Here is a 6,230-nt window from a genome sequence, read left to right as displayed (position 1 = left end):
CCAAAAATCCCTAAGTGGTAAACACCACCTTGGCCTGTTGGCCATTATTGAAGGCAATAAGTGCCCTTTTTAGCCATCCATTATGATCCATATACTGTTATTGTTAGTAGGCTAATTGTAACATAAAAAATAACACTTCAAAAAGACAAAAAAGTTGAAAAAATCAAAAAAATCAAATAAATCAAAAAAATCATGAAAAAATAAAAAAAAATCATTGATTTTTTATTTTTTTGATTTTTTTAAAAAAATCAAAAAAATCACCAACCCTGCCTGGATCATTTGTTATCAAACCACATATAACATAAAACATGCCCCTGGATCATTCGTTATTAAACCATATACAGCTCCCAATGCTGTGGCGTGTACGTCGTGGGAGTACCATCTTCGGATGCAAATCACAACAATCATCCTACTGCATCACAAGATGCAGTCAGGCTACACCGTTTTTTCGGTGACGCTGAGCTGGAGACCCGTCCTCTGGCTCAGGGAATACTTATAAGCCAGTGGAAGTGTCCCAACTGGTCAGAGTGTGGCAAGACCGGCTCGGCGCTCCGGAGGGGGGTGGGCCTGGGCGGCACTCAGTCGAGTGACGTTGTGGTGATCATCATCATCATCATCATCAAACCATATACAGGGTCCTTCAAGAAAAAGTCCCTGATTTCAATAGGCTTTTGCAAAAATCATACGACACATACAGAACAATTAATTTTATTTGTGAATAGCTTATTTGATGCCATTTTATATCACTTAGTACACTTTACTTGGTTTTGAAAATTATGTTTTATAAATGATGTCTCCCATTGTTAAGACATTCACGAAGTCTTTCCCTGAAGTTGACCATAGCTCTTCGTGTAACTTCCCTTGGAATGGCTGCCACTTCCTGCCTAATGGCATGTTTTAGTTCTTGCAGATTTCTGGGATGATATTTGTACACTTCAGCCTTTAGGTAGCCCCACAGAAAGAAATCGCAAGGTGATAAGTCGAGTGACCGTGGGGCCATGGGGGCCAGGAAATGTCTCCTCTTAAAGACACAAGACGTCCAGAAAACAACTCTCTTAACATTTCCATGGACCGGTGAGCAGTGTGAGTCTTTCTGTGGGCTACCTAAAGGCTGAAGTGTACAAATATTGTCCCAGAAATCTGCAAGAACTAAAACATGCCATTAGGCAGGAAGTGGCAGCCATTCCAAGGGAAGTTACACAAAGAGCTATGGGCAACTTCAGGGAAAGACTTCGTGAATGTCTTAACAATGGGGGACATCATTTATCAAACATAATTTTCGAAACCAAGTAAAGTGTACTAAGTGATATAAAATGGCATCAAATAAGCTATTCACAAATAAAATTAATTGTTCTGTATGTGTCGTATGAGTCTTGCAAAAGCCCATTGAAATCATGGACTTTTTTTTGAAGGACCCTGTATAACATAAAACATGCTGCTGGATCATTTGTTATCAAACCAATATAACGTAAAACATGCCTTTGGTAAGTTTTTATCAAACCAATATAACTGTTATCAGATCAATATAACATAAAACATGCTTTTGGATTATTTGCTATCAGATCAATATAAGATGAAACATGCCTTTGTACCATTTATTATCAAACCTATATAACATAAAACCTGCTTTTGAATCATTTGTTATCAAATCAATATAACACAAAACACAGATCAATATAACATAGAACATGCCTTTGCATCATTCGTCATCACACCAATATAACACAAAACATGCCTTTGTACCATTTGTTATCAAACCAATATAACATAAAAATGCCTTTCTATCATTTGTCATCAGATCATCATTCCCTATATGTTTTCAATGGAATATTGAATTGTTCGCATGACAAACTTCAGACAATCTACTCCTTCATGCAAACTTCATTTATGAATGAAAAACACCCATATTAGGAAAAAATCATATATTAAAAGCAGCACAGAAAGAATGATGAAGAGGAGCAGATTGCTCCTCTTGCTTAATCTTAGATTATTAGGTTCTTACTTTTCATTCCTGGCTCTTTGGTGTATTGATTACTTCGAGTTATGCTTCCTAATAGGGTTTGCTCTTTCCATCTAATTTAGGACTTTTGTGACTGTTATTATTAATGAATGTTTCCTTCCCTTGTATTTGTTTCAGGTGTTGTTCTCCATCAATAATTCACTAGTTAGAGCATGCAACTTTATGCAATGTCAAAAGTTCAATTGCTTCTGCCTTATCATCATGTTTGAAGTGTAGCATGCACTATTAAAAGTCTCGGTTAAGTTTAGTAAGCATACCACTTATCACGCTTAGTGATCCTTGTCTGCACCTAATTGCTTGCCTCACCTGCGCCCATTGCCTGAAGCTCATTTAACCCTGGAAGCCATTGTCAACCCGTTCCTGCTTGCTGAGCAACTTAGCTGCTCCCTAAGGGTGAGTTGCTAAGACCTGATCAACTCATGAATAATAGTATACCTGTCCTTTTCAAACTCATGCACTTAATTTACTGCAATAAAGCTTGCTTATTCCTTTGTTACCTGTTTAATGTCACCTTGTTCATGTTTTGAATTGCTTTATTCGCCTGATTGCTTTTACATTGAATTTGAATGATTACAGCTATTAGATCTCATATCAAGTGTTTGCCTTGCCATACTGTACTTTTTTTTCTTGTCTTGCTATGTTGCTTGGACATTTGTCCTGTGTTTTTGCTGTTTTATGCATTATTGCTTGTTTAAATCCAAACCAAAATACTCCTCATTTGAGGTATACATCCCCCTTTAACTAACCTTAAAGACCACAGACTCTAGTCCCATTATTTTTTTAACTTGATAGGAGCAGTTGGTGTGGGACCCAGCTGGCACGCTGTTGAGGAGACCTGGAACCCAGACTTGCCCAGTCCTGACCTTCCTGCCCTGAGTCTTCTCATCTTCCAAACTGCAGCTCCTTGAAGATCACCTTGCTGAAGCTCATTGTTTAAATGTTAACCTAGGCGTTGTTATCATTACTTAACTAAGCTAGCTGCATATTAGTCTTGTTCATAAGCAAGTCTTTAGCCACTTCATTTGGATACACTTGTTTTAAACCCCTATTTGCAAGTCACTAGGAACACTTGCCTGATGTCAACTCTTTTATGTACAATGGGGCTTTGACTTTCAGACCACCAGGGATTTAGTCAACCAGTTGTGCAACCCACGAGTGATGTGATCGTATTGATTTCATCATTGGCAGATAGTGTTAGTAGACGACTCATTCATATGTGTGCCCATTATTAGCACCCATCACCTTCAATTCCAGTATTGCGGACTACGATGAGACATTGATAATGGTGCTTATTTTCTGTATTTCACTAATCAGTGATCATATTCAACCAATACTGTTTTAATATGCTTGTATAACCAGAGACTTTCTTGCAGGTAGTTAGGAAACATTATTAATAGATTAGTCTTGTGACTAAGTTGAATAAGATCCTTAATCATTATCATTATTTAGCCAATGTAACCCTTGTTTCTTGTCCTATTGCTAATGTCTAGGTTTCTTTAACTCACTTGGAGACATAGTGAGTGCCCTGAGTGTTTGCCATTGAGGTTCCTAGTTCCTGCTACCCAGTACAGTATCCCCAGTGGTCAGTAACCTTCTGTGGAACCTTTCTACCAGACCATTGAGTACCTGGGGTGTTGTTGTGAGGGGGAGTGCTTGGGTGTGCCTGTGGTGTCTATGAGAGTGATGCAAATACACTGCCTTAGTGCTATACATCAGGGTGATCCATGGACCAGGTAAAGAGTGCTCTTCCTGTGCTAGTCTACAGTTGAGAAAGTGCCACAATTTATTACTGTTATCTCCTTTCCAGGACCTTTATCTCTGTGCCAACCAAGACTCCTAGGCTATTGCTTATCTTACTGTAATTTTGATTCCCTTATGTCACAGGTTAGGATGTTCTGTTTAAAATTATTGTTTACCACAAAGTTGGACCATATTGCACAATTTGGCTCTTGAACAGAATACTGCAGTCACCCCTGAGGGATTTTCCTCTGGAGGGTGGTTGCCCAGCTTATCCTGTGAAGGATATTTGGTGCCCTAGGGTTTATCCTGTACTAATGGCTCCTGACTTTGTTCTTAGTTTAAGTGTAGTGTTGTTTGGGAATGACCTGTGTTTCATTGTCCCAAATTTGTTCTCAGGGTTGGAGGTAGGCTTAGCTAGGTATTGTATCTTAGGGTGATTGAGCTAATCTTCACATAGCTTATGTGAACTCTGCTGACTGGACTACAACATTGTGATTAATTGATTAGTTATGATTAATGGAGAGCCTAATTGTTTAATTATTGGACATGTAGCTGAATCACATCTAGCCACTCTACAGGCAAGGTAAAACAACACCTTTTGGATGTATAATAAATTAAGTTATATTTGAATATGAGTGGAGTATATAATACAGATGATTAGAAAATTTTAGAGCCTGACTAATTTTTTGGTATATAGTCAGATGGGGTAAGACAGGATCACAGCCTTCATGGGATAAGAAAGGACCAGCCTATGAAATGCATACTGATTGCACTGAGTTCAATTTGATATAAGAATCTGTTAGCGCAACTATTTCCTGTCATTTCAGTGTTTGTTTCAACAATGTACTGCAAATAATGAATTTTAGGCAATTTTTTTAAAACCTTTGTGGAGATAGGTCAGAAAATAGTTAACCTTATTTGGGAAATAGCTCTGTCTAGTGACATAATATTTTTTTGCCAAGTTTGTGGATGGGTATTCAGGTAACCTCAAGTAAGAAGTAACTTTTGAGCCATACCAGACATTCCTACCAGTTACCCTTACTGCCTAAGTGCATTCTAAAATGGGGTAAAAAAAGGACCAGACATGGGGTAAGATGGGACCACCAAATGGTTCAGTTTCATCCCACAAGTGATCCTGTCTTACCCTCAAATGGTCCTATCTTGCCTCATAGATTAAAATTATTCAACAGACATATATAGGGTAAACACACCATATTCCAACACCTTAAGGACGTAGCAAGAAATAAATGGCTATAAAAAGATCACTGTCTGTGCAACTCAAGTTCTGATTGTTTTACATCACTCTCAAACACCACACTATGCGCCAGTAATGATGAAACGTCACAAACTGTGGCCATATTTATTTAAAAACCTTTAGAATTAAAATCTACAAAACTGCTGAATTCCGACACTGCGTGTGACTAAATGTGGCATATTGCCGCATTGCCAACTTATTCCGACAGCGCTTCAAAATTGTAATTCGTAATTCCGAATCCCTGTGTCAGAATACATCCTGTGTGTCGTAATTCTGACACCCTGTGTCGGTCACCTCATATTTGCATTAGTTTTTATGTGTCTAAAACCGTCTCTTAAATCGATCATCTAATAATTTATTTACCACTTAAAATCAGCATATACAAGTATATTTAAAGGATTCCTAATATATTCACAGACATATTTAAAAGTCTCAAACCATAATATTCTTACTACACAAACAGTTTATCACTATTTAGTAAAGCAAGATCAACTATCAACTTTCATGTGCATTTTGATATTTCTCACTAGCTGACTTGGACTTTCGCTAATCGGATCATAACATTTTCCGCTAGGCCTAGTGTTTTGCGGAAATCTTGCGTGCAATAGTATGACGTTACTATTTCAACCATCTACGCATGTGTGGAAGTAAGACCAAGCTTAATATAAAGGAAAAAGTTGAGGGGTGTCAGAATTACCCACAGTGTTGGAATATGGTGCATTTACCCTAGGGAGTATTAAAATAAATTTTTTATCTGCTGCTTGAAATAAAATTTTTTTATGTTCATAAAGTAACTTTGTGGAGGCCAAAACGGGGCTCATATTTGCATGCAGTGTTACTCATCACCTTCCCTTTTCACAGGAATAAAAAGCTATACATTTTAAACAATAACAAACAAAACAATACAATAACATAAGGAAACAATAACAAGTGACCCATCTAGCATTTCTAGCTAGACCTGGGACAGCAGAAGACAGAAGGAAATAAAATTTATGAGCACTGAATATGTGCTGTTTGGCCCGGTATGCCCAAATTTCATAAATAATTTTTTTCAGTTTCCTGATGTAGAGCCTACAGCCATTCTTCAAAAAATCAAAGAAAAAAGGTTGCACCAAGATTAGACCAACAACCATGGACTTGGTAATGGACTGACTGAAGGACTTGGTAATGAAATACATATATATGGTGACAGACACAAGGCCTGCAGTAAATTAT

The sequence above is a fragment of the Hyalella azteca genome, unplaced genomic scaffold, assembly GCF_000764305.2.
Source record: "Hyalella azteca isolate HAZT.00-mixed unplaced genomic scaffold, Hazt_2.0.2 contig819, whole genome shotgun sequence".
Taxonomy (NCBI): domain Eukaryota; kingdom Metazoa; phylum Arthropoda; class Malacostraca; order Amphipoda; family Hyalellidae; genus Hyalella; species Hyalella azteca.
This window is presented reverse-complemented; position numbering follows the sequence as displayed.